The 20,823-nt window shown below is 39.1% G+C and overlaps 1 long non-coding RNA gene across 1 annotated transcript; it reads left to right on the forward strand.

The window, feature by feature from the left end:
* The first annotated feature begins 347 nt into the window (after positions 1 to 347).
* Positions 348 to 20,328, forward strand: LOC148045115 (uncharacterized). Its single transcript, XR_015697176.1, has 4 exons — positions 348 to 506; positions 663 to 795; positions 19,252 to 19,349; positions 20,193 to 20,328. It is a non-coding gene; the product is annotated as an uncharacterized LOC148045115 (long non-coding RNA).
* Positions 20,329 to 20,823: the final 495 nt, after the last annotated feature.

Consider the following 20,823-nt stretch of genomic DNA (forward strand, 5'->3'; position numbering starts at 1 on the left):
TGAGTGTGAAAACATTACAATAGTCTCAGGTTTTTCATTTGTTTTCTTAGGTGAAGCACTGACCTCTAGGAGAGCAAACAGGATCTTTTTGTTTTGTTCCTAGTGGGAATTGCATCAACAAAGGAAATATTGTTGACTTCTTTGTAAAATAAGGCCTGGAAATGTAGTTCCAGAACAATTATGGGAAGCTGTTCTAAAGCTTGTCCTCTCTAGCACAGAAAATGGGAAATGCTTGTCATGTAATTTGAAGTTCAAAGATGGGCCATGGAGTTTATGAAATAAGTTTCAGACTGACAAGCTGTATTACAGAAAGGACAAATGGTTCTTGGAGAACAGATATTTGTTGTCATACATTTTTGACAGGCAAGAAAGTAGCCAGGGTAAAGATGACCTTACAGGGGAATTTGGCAGGGATTTGGCAGAGTAAAAAGGCTTCTGGAAAGCTACAAGTAGACATGTAGACTGAAATGGCAGCTGCAAGAAAAAGACCACTCTATCAACGAAAGGTTTATATGCTTATTATTGGAATTAAATTGTGTATTAGAGGTACAGTTATGAGAATGATCTTTCTCTTGTTTATTGGACTATCATCATGCATTATCTTTGTTTCACTGTCTTTTTGCAAAAGTAATGATATATCATTTCAGTTTCAATTAAAATAGAGCTGGAAGAGATCTTGGAGTTCTTCTAGTCTAACCATCTGCTCAAGCAGGAGACCCTATATCGTTTCAGATAGGTGGCTGTCCAATCTCTTCTTAAAAACCTCCAGTGATGAAGCACCTACAACTTCTGAAGGTAAGCTGTTAATTGTTAACAGTCCACTGTTAGAAAATTTCTCCTTAATTCCAAGTTGCTTCTCTCCTTGATGAGTCTCCATTTATTATTTCTTGTCCTGCCCTCTGGTGCTTTGGAAAATAAGTTGACCCCCTCTTCTTTGTGGTAGATCTTCAAATACTGGAATACTGCTATCATGTCATGCCTAGTCCTTCTTTTCTGTAGACTGGCCATACCCAATTCCTGAAACCATTTTTCATATGTTTTTGTCCCTTTCTCCCCCGCCCAATAAATATATCAAGCAAAAAAATTTAACACAGGTTACAAAAATACAATCATTTCCATAAACTGAGAAAGGAGAGAATCTTCTTTTCAAGGGTTGCCCCAAAGGTACTTTTTCAAGAGACAACTGGACATTCTGGTTTTTCTTTGAAGATGTTTCGCTTCTCATCTAAGAGCTCTGATTGGATAGTGGTGAATGGAAGGATTTATATTCCTTGCAGACAGCTGATATACACCTTGCAAGGAGTATAAATCCTTCCATTCCCTACTATCCAGTCAGAGCTGAAGAAGCTTCTTGCATGAGAAGTGAAATGTCTTCAAGTCCAGTTGCCTCTTGAAAAAGCAACTTTGGGACAACCATAACCTGGATGATGGAGAGTCTCCATAGACTTCCTTTCAAGACTTTCTTTGATGTATCCTATCACTCTGAAGCTTTGAGAGGACCTTCTAAAGACTATAGATTTTTATTTAATATATTTGATCTGTAGCTCAACTTTTTATTCTGGTGAGTAGTTGAGGCAATTTCAAGCTATGAAAGAGAGATATATAAAAATAAAAAAGGAGGAAGAGAATCAATACTGGAAAATCATAGAGTCAGGATGTCCATACAGTTCAGAGGGGTCATACCAGGGATGGGTTCCTGCCAATTCTAACCTCTTCTGTAGAAGAGGTTCCACAAATCTACAGTGCCATTTAGAACTGGTTCCAGCTCCTTCCCTACGCCTATCCGCACATCATCAAGATGAAGAGCGAGAGGAAGAATTCTGGGAGTTGAAGTCCACAAGTCTTAAAGCTGTCAAGGTTGAACACCCCTGGGTTTTTTTCCCTAAAGAGTTAGGGGTGCAAGGGTCTTGTAACTTGACAGCTTTAAGACTTGCATGCTTCAAATGCCAGAGTTTCTGAGCCAACATTTTGTTTGCTAAGCAAGAGCGTTGTTAAGTTAGTTTCACCACATTTTACAAGTTGGCCATGCCCATCCAGTCACATGGCTGGCAAGCCACTCCCACTCGATCACATGGCTGGCAAGCCACTCCCACTCAGTCACATGGCTGGCAAGCCAACCCCACAAAGCAGGCCACACCTACAGAAGAGGTTCTAAAAAATTTTGAAACCCACCAGTGGTTAAACTCCCCAACAGTAATAAGCCTGAATCTCTGTTTCTACAGAGAGCTGGTATATCAGGAGAAAAACAAAAACCTTTTATGGCCTTATGCAGACAGTATGTACTATATCAACCTAGGGCACAGATTCAACTGCATTTTCGGTAAGCAGTTTGCATTCAAGTCAACAAACCCAAACTCTTAGACCAAATTCAAACCCTTTAAAATATTTAAGAGTAATGAAATAAGCAAAGATATAGCAGAATAATTCTTTTGAAGTAAATTGAAGCAACTGAATCCAAATAAATGAGGGGATAAAGCCAAATCTTCTTTGATAATTGATTAGGACATTTGGAGACAGATTTTTTTAATGGCCAGACATCAACAAAGAAAGGAGACAGGTTAGAAATCTATAAAATTACACATAGTACAGATGAATTAAAACTGGAAAGGAAAAAACCCCTCCTCTTTAAATCATACACTTGAGTTCATTGAATGGTGATATGATTTGGGTACCTATCTTAAAACATGAATATGCATGCAACTCATTTTGTGGTCACTTTCACTAGCATTCACCATCTTCAATGGGCCAGCATGCTATTGTTACAGTTATTTGTTGTTTTAAAGCTTTTTTGCCTGCTTTTAGCAAAGTTCCCAGACAGCTTTCAAAGACCTGCTTCACAAGCTAACAATCTAGAAGAATGGAAAAAGAAACACACAAACTCATTTAAGATAGTTTTTAAACTACCAGCAGCTGCCTTGCAGTATGATTTTAAAAAAGTTAAAATGGTGGCTGCAATGATATGTTTGAAGCTCTTGCCTTCAAAAGTTGTTGGATACTCCATCACTGGAGGCTTTTAAAAAGAAAGTGGAGAGACACCTGTCTGAAATGGTAAAAGGTCTCCTGCTTGAGCAGGGGATTGGACTAGAAGACTTCCAAGGTCCCTTCCAACTCTGATACTCCATCCAATCCCATCCCATTCCATTCCATTCTATTCTGTGGACCATGATGGTTGTCATCCTGATTCTTCGACCACATCCTTTGGACATCCCTAACAACTGAAAAGGGGAAAGGGTAGATATCTCAAATTTACATTGGAAAAATATTTGCATAAGTACTTTAAGAAATGATTAGATGTACCAAAAAAGCAGGAAATAGCTTGCAGGAATGCTATCTGGGTGAAATTTGAAAGGGACAAAGGAACAGGTCTTTTAGCATGATCCTGTGCCCCTGCGTTCCATCACTATTCTTGAGCTTGATGACACAACTGCCAGTAGTCACCAATAAGGAGGAACGCAAATGCTGTTTGATAGAATTCAGGTTGTTTCCCCAATTTGCTTTTCCTTGTTTTTGACAGGAATGATCCAAAATATCCCAAGGAGCAAATTATAACTGTGTTTTTATGGGCTTACTTTTGGCAACTCTTGCTAGTAGCTACTGAAATCCCACCTAACAGGTTGCAAAAAGCAACCCACTGATGCAATACATGGTCTTCAGAACACAAGTAAGGAAGCATAGGAAATGAAACAAGCTGAAGGCATGCAGATGTTAAGCAGCTAGCTTAACTGAGCAGCAGTAGTGGATGATAAGAAAATGAGCTGCAGTGGGCCTTTGCTTCCTAATATATCCAAGGAATCAGGATATGAATTTACTTCAAAAGAGAAAAGGCTTGCAGATTGCTTTGTACGTACATGCTGAGGCAGTTCAGACGAAGAACCAACAGGATTAGTTTATGAATTCAATCCTGTTTTGGGGCTTCATCCTCCGAAAGAGGAAAACAAATACCCAGCACCACTAGTTACATTGCATGGGTTTGCATGGCTTGTCCAAATGAACTGAGCTGAACAGTTTCTAATTTTTGGTTGGCTGCTTAGCCTTGCAAAATAGACAATAGCTTCAAGGTGTTATGGCTGCACTTTCCAGTTCAAAGAATACATGATGAAAGGTTTCAAGGTTCCTGGAGAAAAGATAAATTCAAGCCAATTTGCTTACTTTTTGGCAGTTCCAAGCAATAGCAGAGTGAAATTATCACAAGGTCAGCCGGCAACGTGTGGCCGTCAGCAGAGGAGGGTGAAGGATGGATTCCTCCTCCTTTAGCCACAACATTTTGTTTTTAATTGCAAAAATCCATTCCAAGTACTCAGGGAGGATCCTTTGCTCCACTGATACCGAAACCTTGACACTGATACCATTTTATGCATGACACAGTTATCTTGGATTTATATTGGAAAAATATTGGCATGGGTTGGATAGCAAGGGGCACAATCTTCTGAAGAACTTTGATAATCCTTAAGGATCAATTAGATTTACAGGAAAAACCTTGGAGACTCCACAGCCTCAATATTATAGCATTGAAAATCATTAGCAACCATCATGTATCATTCAGTCCCTCGCTAAATGAGGATGGCTTATATCACACTGCATAAATATTTTAATTAATAATAATGGGTAGCATAGCCTGACTCCTCACTATGAGTGACTCACATAACACTGCTCCATTCCGCCCACCACCACCACCACCACCACCACAGCAACAACACTATGAAGTGATGAAGTGTACAGGTAGTCCTCAACTTACAACAGTTCATTTAGTGACCGTTCAAAGTTAAAACGGCACTGAAAAAAGTGACTTATGACCGTTTTTCACAGTTACGACCTTCACTGAATCCCCGTAACCATGTGATAAAAATTCAGAGGCTGGGCAACCAGTTCATATGTATGACTCTTGCTGTGTCCTAAGGTCACATGATCACATTTTGTGACCTTCTGACAAACAAAGTCAATGGGGAATCCAGATTTACTTAACAAGTGGGTTACTAAGTTAACAACTGCAGTAATTCACTTAACAACTGGGGCACAAAAGATTGTAAAACACGGCAAAATTCCCAACAACAGAAATGTTGGGATTCATGGTGGATGTAAGTTGAGGACTACCAGTATAGGCAATTGCTTGTGAGAAAATGTGACCATCGTTCAAAAAAAAAAGAGGTGGAATCTGGCCTTTTCACTATTGATTACCATGATAAAAGGGTTTGCTCAACTTGGTGCTGTGCACCAATTATGGCCCTGCTTGAATAGGAAGGCCCTTTACTAGATCTCTCACACCTTGATCATCTGCTGTTTGGGCTACTGCAAAACATTCTGCATGGGGCTACTCTTGAACATATTCTGAAGCTTCAGTTGGTTTCAGAATGTGGTTACACAAACATTTCTGGGGAGCATGTAACATCTCTATTGTGCATACTGCATTTACCGTATTTTTCGACCAAAAAAGAGGTGAAAATCTGGGTGCATCTTATACACTGAATATAGCACTTTTAGCTGCCCAAAACCCCGCCCCCTTTGCAAAAATGGCTGTGCATAGCGTTTAGGAGGCTTCTAGAGTGCTCTTGGGGGCTGGGGAGGGCAAAAATGAGCAAAGCGTGCGCCATTTTTTACTCATTTCCCCTCCCAGCTCCCAAGAGCACTCTACAAGCCTCCTAAGGGCTATGCATGCCCCTTTAATGACAAAAATGGGCCCATTTTTGCAAAAAAAATGGGCCTTTTGGGGAGGTCTGCAGAGTGCAAAAACTTTTTTTTAATTTGCCTCTTCAAAATCTTGGTGCTTCTTATACTCCAAAAAACATGGTACTTCCAGTTCCAGTTCAAGGTGTTGGTTATGACCCTATCTATGACCACTGGACTGTGGGACAAATCCAGCAATGGGACCCTAAGCTAGGCCTCTTCAGCTGTTCTTAGTGAAGGAGTCAGATGGTATTTGGGGAAACAATATTTTTAAGTGATTGTAACATCAGCTCTTTACCTTGAGCTCCATAGCTCATAGGCAATCAATGTGGTGCTTTCAGCATTGGTGTTAAGTAGCCCCATTTAGACCACCCAATTAACTGGGTTCTTCACCAGAGGCAGCTTCTAGACCTTTCTCAGGAATAGTCCCACTTGAAGTATATCATAATTATCCAGGTGAGTTTATTAGAGCACTGATAATTGAGGTGTCACTATTTTCAACTATGGTTATTTCAGGTCTGTCAGCCAACACTGGGTCTCTTGTACCTCTAGTGCAGGGATCCCCAACCCCCTGGCCAGTCTACTACTGGGCCATAGCCCATTCGGAACCAGACCATACAAATGGCTGGGCAACACACAAGGATCTCAACTTGCACAAACAGCAGGCCAATTCCCCTCTCCTCTCCACCAGACCATCAAGCCATAAAGGTTGGGGACTGATGTTCTGGTGATCTTAGAATAAAAGCCCTCAAATTATGCCTATGTTCCTTCAGGAGTGCCACTGCATTCACTATAGGCCACCTTTTCACTTCGGGGCTTCAGAAACGCTTACACAAAATATCTTTATTTTATCTGAATTCAGCTTCATTGTTTTTTGGCCTTCCTCAACTTTTATCATAGTCTCCAGGCAACTGTTAACACTTGCATATCCTCTCCTGATACAGGTGAAATAGAAAGATACACCTGAGTGTTATTATCACATTGCAAATGTATCAACAAACTAAAACAGTCTCAGGTTGATTTGAAACAGCCAATGGAGAAAGATATGCATAGCAGTTTAACAATATGAGAATAGAGCAAATTGATGCAATTCCATATATACATGCCTTTCTTACAATGTTTGCTTGAACAATGTCATTTTGGCTGTATATTTCATATGAGATTGTCTTTTCCGAAAAGAAAGTTTGGAAGATTTGACTAAGAAAAAATGGAATCACATGCTGCCTGCCAAAATATTTCAGCCCATTTGATTTGTCTCCCTTTTCCTTGGACAGTAAATGCTTCTGTCAGATCTACAGGAAAGAAGGCTATGAAGTAAAAAGCTCCAAACCTATCTTGATGGGAGAGGAAGTGTAAAATTATTGTGTCTAGATATGTATTCTTCTCATAAGAATGGGGGCTGGCATAGTCTGTGCTTTCTAATGGCACAGACTCTTTCTGAGGGGAAAAAAAACTTTATTCCAAAGAAAGAATTATTTTCTGAAAACACCATAACCACATTTTCATAATGGTCAAAATTGCATGCTCTCTGATCTGGAAACAACCCTCACTAAACACTTCTGAGCAACATGTAAAAAATGTGCACTCCATGTTCTTGGTGCTTTTAATTGGTAAATCAAATGCAGGTAGTCCTTGACTTATGACAACAATTGAGCCCCAAATTTATGCTGCTAAGTGAAACATTTGTTAGGTTAATTTTGCCCCGTTATATGACTTTTCTTGCCACAGTTGTTAAGTGAATCTGGCTTCCCCATTGACTTTGCTTGTAAGAAGTTCGCGAATGGTGATCACATTACCCTGGGACACTGCAACCGTCACAAATATGAGTCAGTTGCCAAGCATCCGAATTCTGATCATGTGGCCTTGGGGATGCTGCAGTGGTTGTAAGTGTGAAAAACAGTCATAAGTCACTTTTTTCAATGCACTTTTTAACTTTGAATGGACACTAAATGAACTGCTATAAGTCGAGGACTACCTGTATATGTACATTATGGACAGCACTATATTTTTCATGGCTTTTACTGCAGTTGTCATCACTCTTACCCATTTTCTCTAAGGGATGAAAAGAGCTTAAATGTTTGTCCTGTCCACTATTGCATTCTTAAATGCAACTCTGTTAAATTAGGCTGAATGGGGAGGATTCCAGGAAGTTTGCATTTCAGCACCAATCAGTCCTATCTATATGGCCAAGGCCAAGACCAAGGCCAAGGGCCTGCAGCAGCTTCATGGCCATCAATAGGAATCTGAGATTTGAACTCTCTAAAAAAAGTACCAATTACAGATGTGCATCACTTTAAATCTTCAAAAGCAAAAAGATACTTCACACACAGAAAAATCTCATGCGAGACTTATTTGCAAATGCTAAAAACAGCTTTGTCTTCTTCCCAGGGGTGAAATCCAGCAGGTTCTGACAGGTTCTGAAGAACCGGTAGAGGAAATTTTGAGTAGTTTGGAGAACCGGCAAATGTCATCTCTGGCTAGCCCCTGAGTGGGGTGGGAATGGAGATTTTGTAATATCCTTTCCTGGAATGGGGTGGGAATGGGGATTTTGCAGTATACTTTCTCCTGCCACACCCACCATGCCACGTCCACCAAGCCATGCCCACAGAACCGGTAGTAAAAAAAAATTGAATTTCATCACTGCTTCTTCCAGAGTTCACTGTTCCTGTGGGATTTGTGGGCTGGGGGGTGGGAGACAGGTGGAGAGATTTTTGGTTTAAAAATTGTAGACTGGTAAGTCTCTGTATATTCTAAAAATTTGAATCAGATGTATGTATCTAGTATACAAATTGACAATATATTTAGCGGACACGAATTGGGACTGAAAGATCTCGATTTGAATCTACCCTCAATCATGAGGGTAGACATTAGATCAGTCTCTCCTTCTCATCCTAATCTACCTCAGAAAAGTTGTTGCGAACATAAAATGAAAGGAGATGGACTTCACTTTAGGTGAAGGGCTTTCTTGGGCTTTTGAAGAAAAAGTAAGATATCAGACAATCAAAGAAACAAAGAATTTAAATTATGCATGTTGTTGCTAGTTGTGAAGTCGTGTCCGACCCATTACGACCCCATGGACAACATTCCTCCAGGCCTTCCTGTCCTCTACCATCCTTTGGAGCCATTTAAACTCACTCCTACTGCTTCGGTGAGTCCATCCAGCCACCTCATTCTCTGTTGTCCCCTTCTTCTTTTGCCCTCAGTCTTTCCCAGCTTTAGGCTCTTCTCCTGTGAGTCCAAAATATGCATACCAAAGCAATATGTTACAATTTCACTATATTTATTTTCAAAAATTGCTGTTACTCCTGAGGGAAAAAAGTCTGCTGCAGATGTCACAATTTTCATCAGTACCCTAGGTAGCTCAACACAGATGCCTGGTTCAACTGTTGCTTTATAAATATCTAAAACTTTTGTGTGGAAACAAACTGAAATTTTGTTCACAGCAGGATTTTATGGCAGAATTCTTCTGGATCTGAGTGTGCTGAAATTTGAAAGAAGTTTGAACTGCTGAAGATTCTTAAAAAACCAAGATGGGTCTTAAATATAATGCAGAACTTTTGCAAAAAAAAAAAAAAACTCCTTTCATGAAAGGAAAGTAGCAAAACAAATCTTGGCTTTATCAAGAAATTCATCACCTTTGCTTCCAAATATTCTCGTTACTGATTGCTGAAAGATACACCTGAATGTGCTGCTCTGCCAGATTTTAAGCCTATCCCCCAAAGGTGTTTTACTGACTACCTGCACATAGCTAAGTACAAAAACTGTACAAAATAAGGCCTGCTTACTTTAGCCAGTTTTTTGCTCCCTCCGGCTCTGGAAACAAAAATGATACAAATTGGTTCTATTAAAGTGTCTGTTGAATCTCATCTTTTGCTGTAGGCATGGAATGATAGTTGTAAAAAAGGGGGCTGTGTGTGCCATGACTACTGGCAAATACCGATCAAGCAGCAGCTGTGTTCAACTCCTGCCGTTTCTTCATGCACAAGGTACAAAAACAAAAACTGTTTCCATTCTCTGCCCATCGGCTCGTCACAAGAGACCATCCAGACAGAAACCCAATATTTTTACTGTTGCCTTTGTTACAAATAAAAAAACCACAAATTATATTTATATATATAACTATATATATAATTATATAACTATATATATAACTATATATATATATAACTATATATATATAACTATATATATAACTATATATATAACTATATATATAACTATATATATAACTATATATAACTATATATAACTATAACTATAACTATAACTATAACTATAACTATAACTATAACTATAACTATAACTATAACTATAACTATAACTATAACTATAACTATAACTATAACTATAACTATAACTATAACTATAACTATAACTATAACTATAACTATAACTATAACTATAACTATAACTAACTATAACTATATATATATATCTTTAAGTATATATATACTTAAATATATATACTTAAATATATATATACTTAAAGTCACAACCCCTGGTATGCCTAAGTATGGGAGGAAGGTCACACTTCCACTCTCTGTCATTAGGCTCGTCACAAGAGTCCATCCAGACAGAAACCCAATATTTTTTACTGTTGCCTTTTTTGTTACATTTGTTATATTTATGCTGATAAATAAATAAAGGGAGACTAGTATAGATCTATTTCAAGCTATTTAGCTCTCATCAGCTAGCCATACTACTACTTACTTAGTATTTTGTGTATACCCTTTTCTATTTCATGTACGGTACTTGGTATGCATTTTTATAAAATTTAAAAAAGTGATAATATTAAAGCAGAATTGTGTTCATCTTTTGTATAGATTCAGAAAAAGTTAACTTTGTAAGTTGATGTTCAAATCCAAACCAACCACATTAATTCCTAGCCACTACTTTCTCTCACTTAACAAAGATAACCTGAAAGTTACATTCTAAAATGCATTATACCTATTACATACTTGCCTGGGAACTTTTGAATTTGATTATTGATGGGAAACATACGTCTGTGGAAATTGCCTAGGAATTGGTCCTTGTTTGGGCTCTTGATTATGAGACTTGGTTTGTGAAATTTGACCTGGTTAAAAGTGAAATTTGATAGGCAGATTTCTTAGATCCCATTGCCAATTTTGTCTCATTTTTCACTTTTAGATGATGTCAGAAACTCATGTGTGGTTATTCTGTTTCATTTCTAGCACAAAGATTGTCCAAAAAGTAAGCATCATTTCCAATTAACTTTATTTTTGCTTCTTAGCAGGAAATGTGAATTACCTTAAGGAAGGCTATTTTTATAAGTGACATTTCTATTTCCTGTCAGAAGCAAGCAGACAGAAGTATGACAAATATGCTTCTCTCTCAAAGAAAAAATATATTGGCATATTAAACAAAGCATTGTTTCATGCATTCTTATAAAAAATGATTGTACACTTACATTTGAGGCCAGCTAATGGGCCTTTAAAAGAGCCTGTTCTGCCATTACCATGTTCTTTATGGTGTATCTCTTGTTACATATTTTTCAAATGGATGGCCTAGATGTAAATTGGAGCCTGGCAGGTAGAAAAGGCAAAGGCAGCTGGTAACAAGATACACAGTCCTCAACTTATGACCATAATTGAGCCCAGAATTTTAGCTGCTAAGCGAAACATTTGTTAAGTGAGTTTTACCCCATTTTATGACTTTTCTTACCACAGTAGTTATGTGAATCGCTGCAGTTGGTAAATTAATAATAGGGTTGTTAAGTGAAACTGGTTTCCTCATTGACTTTGCTTGTCAGAAGGTCACAAAAGGTAAGCACATGACCCCAGGATGCAGCTTCTGTCCTAAATATGAGTCAGTTGCCAAGGGGCTGAATTTTGATCACGTGACCATGGGGATGCTGTGTTGTAGGTATGGAAAACAGTCATAAGCCACTTTTTTTCAGTGAAGTTGTAACTTTGAACAGTCACTAAATGAACTGTTGGAAGTCAAGGACTACCAGTAGAAGACAAGAGTAAGAATAAGAACGTAGCTATAAACTGACATTTAAACAATGCACAGGATCATGAACTGGGGATACACTTTGAAAGGCTGACTTGGTTTACTGGGACTTCAGCTAGAATCACCTCTTTGAAGCCCTGTTTCTGATCAATGGAAAAGAGTGACCACACCACTCCAAATGGATTGAAACAGGAGCTCTTGGGCCTACCTAAACATGCACAGGTACACAATCAGGGTGGGCTTCAAAAATCTCAGTAATGGGTTATCTTCCTGGTTGCTGGGTGGGCAAGGCCACGGTGGGCATGGCCTAGTTGGCCTCCTGCACCACGGCGGCAGGGGAGGGGGCATTTTCACCATCCCCAGCCTTTGGAGGCTTTCCTTGAGGTAGAGTGAAAACTGCCTCCCTTGGGGTGCAGAGGCCCTCTGGAAGCTGGGAATGGTCCCATTTCCAGCCTTCCAGAACTTCCAGGAGGCCCATTTTCCCCCCTCCTGAGCATCTGTGCAGGCCCTGCACTTACCTCATAGGCCACATAGTGACTCCTGGGAGGGGAGGGGTGGGCAGGAACAGCCAGCGGTGGGATTTGGAGGTTCTCCAAACTGGCCATAACATTAGCTATATGTTCCCCTCAACCTGGGCTAACCCCTAGCAGCCCACCCCTGTACACAATCCTCCATGATAAAAGGAACACAGTTGATCAAGGAAGATTGGCTTCACCTTAGATCTTCATCAAAGAGGAGCAATCTGCTGCCAGAAGACATGATCTTTATCATATGAATACCGCAGGACTCACTTTTGCAAATCAACACCTCATTAAGGCAGATTTCAACCAATCTTTATTTACCACATAGGTTCAATATATATGCCACTCTCAGTAGGGTTGGAATTCTCCAACTGATACCTTATGTTGCATGAATGAAGGAGAATATACTTGTCCCAGGATAATGCTGCAGGACAGGGTGGGTGACAGGGTGGGTGACAGGAACCAGAGGTGTTGTCTTCTGAGCTTTCAGATTCGGGTTGGAGCCCATCTTCACTGAACTTCTCTTTGGCACAGTGTGTGCTGTTCTGTGTGTGGTATTTATCTGGTGCCTGTTGTATGTGGCTCTTTAGATTCCTATTGGGATGTGTTGATGGCTGGCTTTTACATCGTTGGCTGTCATTTGCTTGTGCTGCCCAGCCCTCGCCTTCTAAGTACTTGATATGCTGGTGGTAAGTCAGCACTCCTGTTGACTGATGAGGGACCTGTTTCCCAGGCTTCAATCACTTCCCTGGCTGTTTTTGTGTCTGCTCATCCAACAATCTTAGTAGCTGCAAAATTGAATGTGTGTCCTTGTTCATTGCAATGTGAGGGTCTCCTTGTCTGACTGTTTGTTTGTGTTCTTCCATTCTGGTAGCTATTTCTCCCCTGTCTATCCTACATAGTCCCAGGGACAATCCATGCAGGGAATTTGGTTGACAATGTTGGAAGTGTCTCCCACTTCTAAGTCAGTGGTGGGATTCAAATAATGTAACAACCGGTCCTCTGCCCTAAGGACCAGCTGGGTAGGTGTGGCTTGGTGGTCTTGTGACTGGGTGGGTGTGGCCAACTCAATGTCACTCATGTTGATGGGCGTTTCGCCTTAGCTGTTACAACAGAATAAGGGTGAATTGGAGAGGCAGTTTCTGTAAGCAGGACAGTAAAGATTAGGCTAGAAATAACACCAGAATATTTCCTTCCTGCTTTCCTTACAGGATTAGCCCTGTAAAGTGGGGAAAAAACAATTTCTTCCAACAACCGGTTCTCCAAACTGCTTAGAAAGTTACCAACCAGTTCTCTTGAATAGGTGCGAACTGGCTGAATCCCACCACTGCTCCAAGTGATCTTTATAATGCATAATTTGTCCTCCTATGGTAGCCTGTGGGTGGTGTGCATTGTCCATTTGCAGATCTCAGAAGCTGCATTCTAGAGATTCCAAAATGTTTTTGATGTATGGCAGGTTGTGTCCTGTGCTTGGTCTTGTATCTTGTTTCTTTCTTTCTCTCACCACCATGTTGCACAGACATGTTGTGACAAATGATTGTGGGTACCCATTCTTATATTACATATACTTTATGTCACCTTTAAGGTTCTGCAAACTATATGAAGCAGTTGCCTTATCAATCATTATAACTAATGATTGAAACAGTGTAAGGCTAGGACAGCTGAGATATCCAGGGCTTATTCCAAAGTATGAAATGTATAGCTCAGCTGATTTTTTTCCTTGTCTGTTTCTTTCCTTTTCACATTAAAATTAATAACATCATATATTGTACCTGATGAAAGCATTAGGATATAGAGTTCCCAAAGGAAGAGTGAGGCTTAACAAGTTTCCCAGCAGTCAATATCACAGCCTGCTCATCCAATCCTGCTCATGGGCTAATTGTGTATAACAATAGTGGATGCTGCTTATGGGAAACTGATCAGCTGCTGAATCTCATCAGAATGTGGATATCCCCTACATAGATATTGTCATGACTGTTCCTCCCAAATTAATATTTTAATTATTGGAAATGACCATAAAATGAGATGCCTGGCCAGGAAGTAAATATCACAATGAAAGGAAATTAACACGATATTTCGAGCAATTGTTTTAATTCTGAATACACTGTTGCCTAGTTTCATTTATTTCCTGCCACTTTTTTTTTTAAAGCAGATTTCTCTTTTCATTCCTATTTTGTGTAAATAATGTCCTATTGTCGGATGAAAATGCATACTAAAAGAAAGATGACAAATATTGGAAATGTAGCTGCACAAATCTATTGCCTATGTCAAACAGATTGGGAATAAATTCTTATCAGTGAGAAATAATTTGTTACATGCCAGAATAACACAGGATAGAATCATACGGCTGGAAGTGACTTTGGTGTCTTCTTGTCCAACCCCCTGCTCAAGACAAGAGACCTTATACCATCCTGGTCAAAGTCTCTACTTAAAAACTTCCAGTTTTGGAGGAGCTACCACTACTAGAGGAAAGCCATTCCACTGATTAATTGTTCTCACTGTCAGAAAATTTCTCCTTACTTCTAGGTTGGATTTCTTTTTAATGAGCTAGTACACCTAATACATTAATGTAGCCCTAAATTATCAGAATACCTATGTTTATAGGTAAGCAAATACTCTAATCTTTAGCCTTCCACCAGTAATAACACAAATTTGAAGGACATAATAAGTTTTCCCAAAAATAAGATCTTCCCAGATAATAAGCCCAATAGGGTTTGAGTTCATGCACTAAAATAAGCCCTCCCCGAAAATATTGCAACACAGCAGCAGCCACAAGGTGACTACGCTCACCACCTCCTGCACCTCAAAAATAATAAGACCTCCTGAAATAAGCGCTTATTTCGAGGGTAAAAAAAAATAAGACCCTGACTTATTTTCGGGGAAACATAGTAGTAGGAAAGCCAAAGTGTCCCCAGCAAAAATAAATAAATAAATGGCAATGCAAAGTGTTGATTTGAAGAAGCATAAAGTGATTGTACATCATACCATACAAAACTTCATGAGAAAGCAGTAGCATCATACATGAAAACTAGAGTAGTATAGGATTGAGAAGAACCAGATTCAAACTCACTTTCCATTGGTGGGAGATCTTGGCCAATGTTTTATTGGAACATAGAAAATTGATTTCCATGGATTGATTCTGGCATTGTGCTAAATGGCTCTGGCTTACTAAGCCATCAATAAACCATACATTTACATATATCCGTGACTGTGTCCACATTTCAAAGTGTACCAAAGCCATACTATGCTCTAATAGAACCAGAAGGACAGCAGGCAAGGTTCATACCATACCATACTCCACAATATAATTTTCTGTCCGCATTCAATATCCAGGAAGGAGCTTTTGTTTATCAGAAAGCATATACAAACTGATCCATCTCCTGTGTACACAATGCATCTTGCAGTTGGAACGTCAGCTTTTTCTAGGATATGAAGGAGCCTTATCCCTTGATGTTCCACCACACATACGCACACATATACATATGCATATACATATACATATACATCATATACATACATACATACATACATACATACATACATACATACATACATACATATATAAATAATGTATTTCTTATATTATCCCAAATTAATGGTTTCTTCCCTCTTCTTGGAGTTCAGCATTGATGTACATCCTTTCTTTACACAATAACTGGAGAAGAAATGTTAGATTATTTATGTACGATCATACCATGCAAAATAAATTGAATTTGCATTTCTAAAGGGAATGTTTTATTTGTAACCCTTGTTTTAGGGGTTTTCCCCCAAATTTAATGTGATTTAGCAAACATGCTAAACATTTAAACTAGGGTTGAAATCTACTTCCCTTCACGCACTCACAAAGAACCTTCTGTGCATGCGCAGAGCATCAAAACTGAGGTGGTGATGTCTGGGTGGGTGGGCGGAGCCTGCTAGTGAGCACACCTTCAAAGGTAAGTAGAACAGCGAGGGGGGAAATACTCTGTGCCATGCGATTTAGATTAGCTAGAAAGTAGGAAATCCTGCCTTCTAGCTAATCTAAATCGCATGGCACAGCTGATCATTGGAAATACCAGTTGGCCCGAACTAGTAGCATTTTTTACTACTGGTTTAGGTGAACTAGTCACATTTCACCGCTGATGTAAACAGTTCATTTTTTTAAATGAACAAATATATCAATTAATAAATAATAATAAGTATGCAGTTCTTCTAATCTGGGCAGATTTAAAGGTTCTTTTTTTTGTAGCTTGATCCCAAGTGCTTTTTGAAAATCAAAGCCCATTTATTATAAGATTTGCTGCCAAAAAGTTCGCATAGGATTACAATTTAGGCCAACAATTCCCAATTTGGCACCATCCTGTTATGTTGAAATAACAATTCTCAGAATTCCCAATAATGGTCATGTTGTCTGGGCATTCTAGAAATTGCACTCTAAAATTTTGAAGTACCATCATGTTAGAAAAAGACTTGCCTAGATTTACTAACTCTATTTATTCTGTCTAGGCTTAAAGCTAAACTGGGGCAAGTCAGGTTAATACTGAGAGGGAGATCCATAGTATCCTAGCTTAGTAGGCTATGTGGGGAATTTGAAAAAAAAACTGGAAAAAGTTAAAGGCTTCCATGTTACTGCGAAGAAGAGCGCCAGGAGTCAGGCTCAGCTTAAAGGAGAATTTACCTTTTAATTTACCGGTAAGTATTTGAAAACTGATATTGCTGCAAATGGTTTTTCCAATTTCAATGTATGGCTATAAAGGTCAGACCATAAGAAAGGCTGAACATCAAAGAATTGAGGCCTTTGAACTATGGTACTGGAGAAGACTCCTGTGAGTCCCTTGGACTGCAAGGCAATTAAACAGGTCAGTCCTAGAGGAGATCAACCCTGACTGCTCTTAAGAAGGCCAGATCCTGAAGATGAAACTCAAATACGTTGGCCACCTAATGAGAAGGAAGAACTCACTAGAGAAGAGCCTAATGCTGGGAACGATTGAGGGCAAAAGAAGAAAGGGACGGAAGAGAATGAGGTGGCTGCATGGAGTCACTGAAGCAGTAGGCATGAGCTTAAATGGACTCCAGAGGATGGTAGAGGACAGGAAGGCCTGGAGAATCATTGTCCATGGGATTGCAATGGGTCAGACACGACTTTGCTACTAACAGCAAAAACAACATTGCTGCAAAAGATCTGTGAAGAAAGAGTGCCAACTGATAAATTAGTGCAGATGCCTGGATGTGCAACATCACATAATTTTGCAAAACAAAACAGATTATTTCAACATGCCTAGCAACAATGATGAATAATTTGCCTGCTTGTTAGAGCGTTCTCCCTCCCTCTGTGTGTGTGTGTGTGTGTGTGTGTGTGTGTGTGTTTCTTTACTTTTTTTCTTTCCTTCAAGGCCTTTTCCAGTAATACTATTCTAAAGAGGGTGAAGTGACCTCTCTTGCTCCCCATAGTCCATGAGATTGCTGATTCATTTCTCACCAATTGGTTGAAATCAGCTCAATCAGGCATAAACTGTCATTAGTTCCAATTAACATCTGGCCTTTCCTCCCTAGAAAACATCAAAAGTCTTTTTTATCCAATTCATTAATTTTTGGCTGCTTACAATAGATTAAAATGAAAATTTGTACTAGTATGACATGATCCTATTGTGGCTCCATTACTTCCATTTGTCTGGTTTTGTTCTGCAAATTATCACTTTTCACTGTTCCTGGGACTGTGAGCCAGAAGGATTATATTTAAAACCTTGTAGGGCAGGCCAAAAAGACATCCCAGAATAAGACCGTGGCAAACCAGAGCCTTAAAGCTGCCAAAAGAAGAAAGAAAACCATCTATATAAAGGTATCCAAGTCACTAGGAACTGAGCTGGATTCAAGCAGAGAAGAAAAGGAAAATACTTCATCAATGTTCAGCAACCATAACATGGAACATTTCTCCAGCACATTTCAAATGTTAATCTGTTGTTTGATTAAGGTAATCCTCATATCAAGCCTGTGTGCTTTGCCACTTAAAAATAAATATATGTAAATATGACATAATAAATATAATATGATAGATAGACAGACAGATAGACAGACAGACAGACAGACAGATAGATAAGCTGTCTTCCAATATTTGAGGGCTATCACAGAGATAAGGGGTGTCAACCTATTCTCAAATGCTCCTGAAGGCAGAACAAGAAGTGATGGATGAAAATTAATCAAGGAGAGAACCAACTTAGAACTAAGGAGAAATTTACTAACACTGACAACAATAAACCAGTGGAACAGCTTGCCTTCAGAAGTTGTGAGGGCTCCAACAAAGAAGGTTCTTAAGAAGAGATTGGTCAACCATTTGTCTGAAATGGTATAAGGTTTCCTGCTGTTGCAGGGGGTTGGACTAAAAGACTTCTAAAATCCCTTTGAACTCTGTTATTTTGTAATTTTGTTATTCTCTTTCATGTTTACCTGTGTGAATTTGTGTGCAGTAACTTGGGGCATCTGTGAATCAGGCATCAAAACTGTGGTAGGTGGGGTGGCTCTCTATTTATTTCAAATATTTCTCTTTCATTTTTCTGTTTAAAAAGTATTCTTATTCTGGACAGTAGGATGTGTGGACGTTGTGCCAAAATGTGCATCCATTCATAACAGCCGTGCTGGATTTCCTAAGTATGATCAGGAGCAGAGAAAGTCAGCATTTCCCAGAAATTGCTGGCAGTGTTACAGGCGCCTTGACTGTGACCAGAGACCACACAGCATAGCACCCCAATGTATAGTGCTACTGCTGTATCTCTTGCCTATAGCCAGCTTCTACAATTCAGCTCCATTGCCAGTTTTAGGAGCAGTAAAATACATGTGTGCAAAGGAATAGCTCCAGCCACCCATCACCTGCTTCAGTGAAATCTTAATAGCTCCTGAGCACATCCAAGGGCTTTAAGAGCTTCCTGTTTACAGCTGTGTATCCTCTTGACAGAGCATGCTGTGCTTCCCACATCCCCAGAGCCATACATAGATCCCTTGACTTCCTGCGCAGAATACTGTTTGCTTTCCTGTCACTGTAGTGCATTTGTCCTGAGAACAGCCATCAAAATTTTCTCACAGCATTGTTAACAATTGGTCGTCACCTTTTCTTTTCTTTTAGGAACACGTACCTTGGACGTGGAAGTAGTCTGACTTACTACTTCACAAGGGAGGTGCTTAGGCCAGAGGAAAAGGAGTTCACCTCTAACTTCTCTATGGGTACATAAATTTGCATATACAGAAAGATATGGGTAAAAGATGGTATTAACATATATTGTGACTTAGCCATCTGAAAGTCCTTCAGTGTTTCCTGCATTCTCAACACTGAATTTGCAACAAGACATGAGTTTTCAGGAGTCTTTTTATACTTCTAGAAATTCTTGGAAGGAAACACTATTTTTAATCACACACACTAGCACACAGTCTCAGTAAAGTTCCCCTTTCTGCCATAATATTAATTTTCATCATGGAGCAATGAAGCAGAGATGGTGGAGGTGATGACTGTGAGCATGATGGGAGATTGCCAGAACTATAGCACTGAATAATTTGAAATAGGCCATGTGGCAAAGGATAGCTTTTTAGCACTTCTACCAAGCTGGAATGAATTTCCATTCAGTGATGATAAATTGTCTCAGAACATGCTGGTTCCCTTTTAGGGCAGCAGAAACAATGAATATTCAATCTTGTCTATATACCCTTCATAACAACTGGAATTGGTCCATTGGTCCTCCTGGAGAACTGGTAGCAGAAATTTTGAGTAGTTCAGAGAACTGGTAAATACCACCTCTCACTGGCCCCGCCCCCATCTATTCTCTGCCTCCTGAGTCCCAGCTGATCCGGAGGAAATGGGGATTTTGCAGTAACCTTCCCCTGCCACACCCACCAAGCTACGCCTACAGAACCAGTAGTAAAAAAAAAGGCTTGTCTAGAAACAGATTTCAATTTTTTTGTACTTGAATGGGAGATCACCAGAAAATACCAGCTGAGAAGTAAAAACAACAAAACAAATTTTTTAAAAAACCTCAGAAAAAGTCAGTGACAAGAAATTTTTTTTGGCTACAGGTGCCAACAAAACATTTTCCTATAGCTGCCAAGAAAATTATGCTGACATATCTGTGAAGTCACCAAGGGTTGAACTTGACTTGAAGGAGACATTACCTATTTTAAATGGAATGAAAAGCATGCTAAATAAGATGGAAGAAGAAGAATTTTGTAATTTATAATCATATAATTATTTTATTAAAGAATCAGTGTCAAATGCTTGGTTACTGGTTATTAGGGAACTGAAAACAGTACAAGGGAAGAATTGAAGCTATGTATCAATTTATGTTATCTTTTGCCTGACATATTAACCAAAACCAATATTATCAAATGAATGCACAATGGCAACTTAAAAAGACAGTCTTTTCCCAACTTTTAAGGAATCTAAACTACAAAATGTTTTGATTTACCACAGCTGTTAAACATATAATAAAAAAAAACTTACCCCAATTTATTATGTTAAAAGCAAACGTGTGATTGTCAATGAAAGCTTGCATTTAGTATGAAATCAAGTGGCAAAAAGTTCTTTTTTTTAATGTGAAACAATTCCAAAGGAAATGAGACTCAGAAGAAATGTGCCTGAAATGCACTACTGGGATCTGTTTCTTTAGTTTCTCCCAATATCTGGCAACTAAGTTTCAGCAATGAAGAG

The sequence above is a fragment of the Thamnophis sirtalis genome, unplaced genomic scaffold (assembly GCF_051295495.1).
Source record: "Thamnophis sirtalis isolate CommonGarterSnake01/CBP01778 unplaced genomic scaffold, rThaSir2_p1.2 scaffold_6, whole genome shotgun sequence".
Taxonomy (NCBI): domain Eukaryota; kingdom Metazoa; phylum Chordata; class Lepidosauria; order Squamata; family Natricidae; genus Thamnophis; species Thamnophis sirtalis.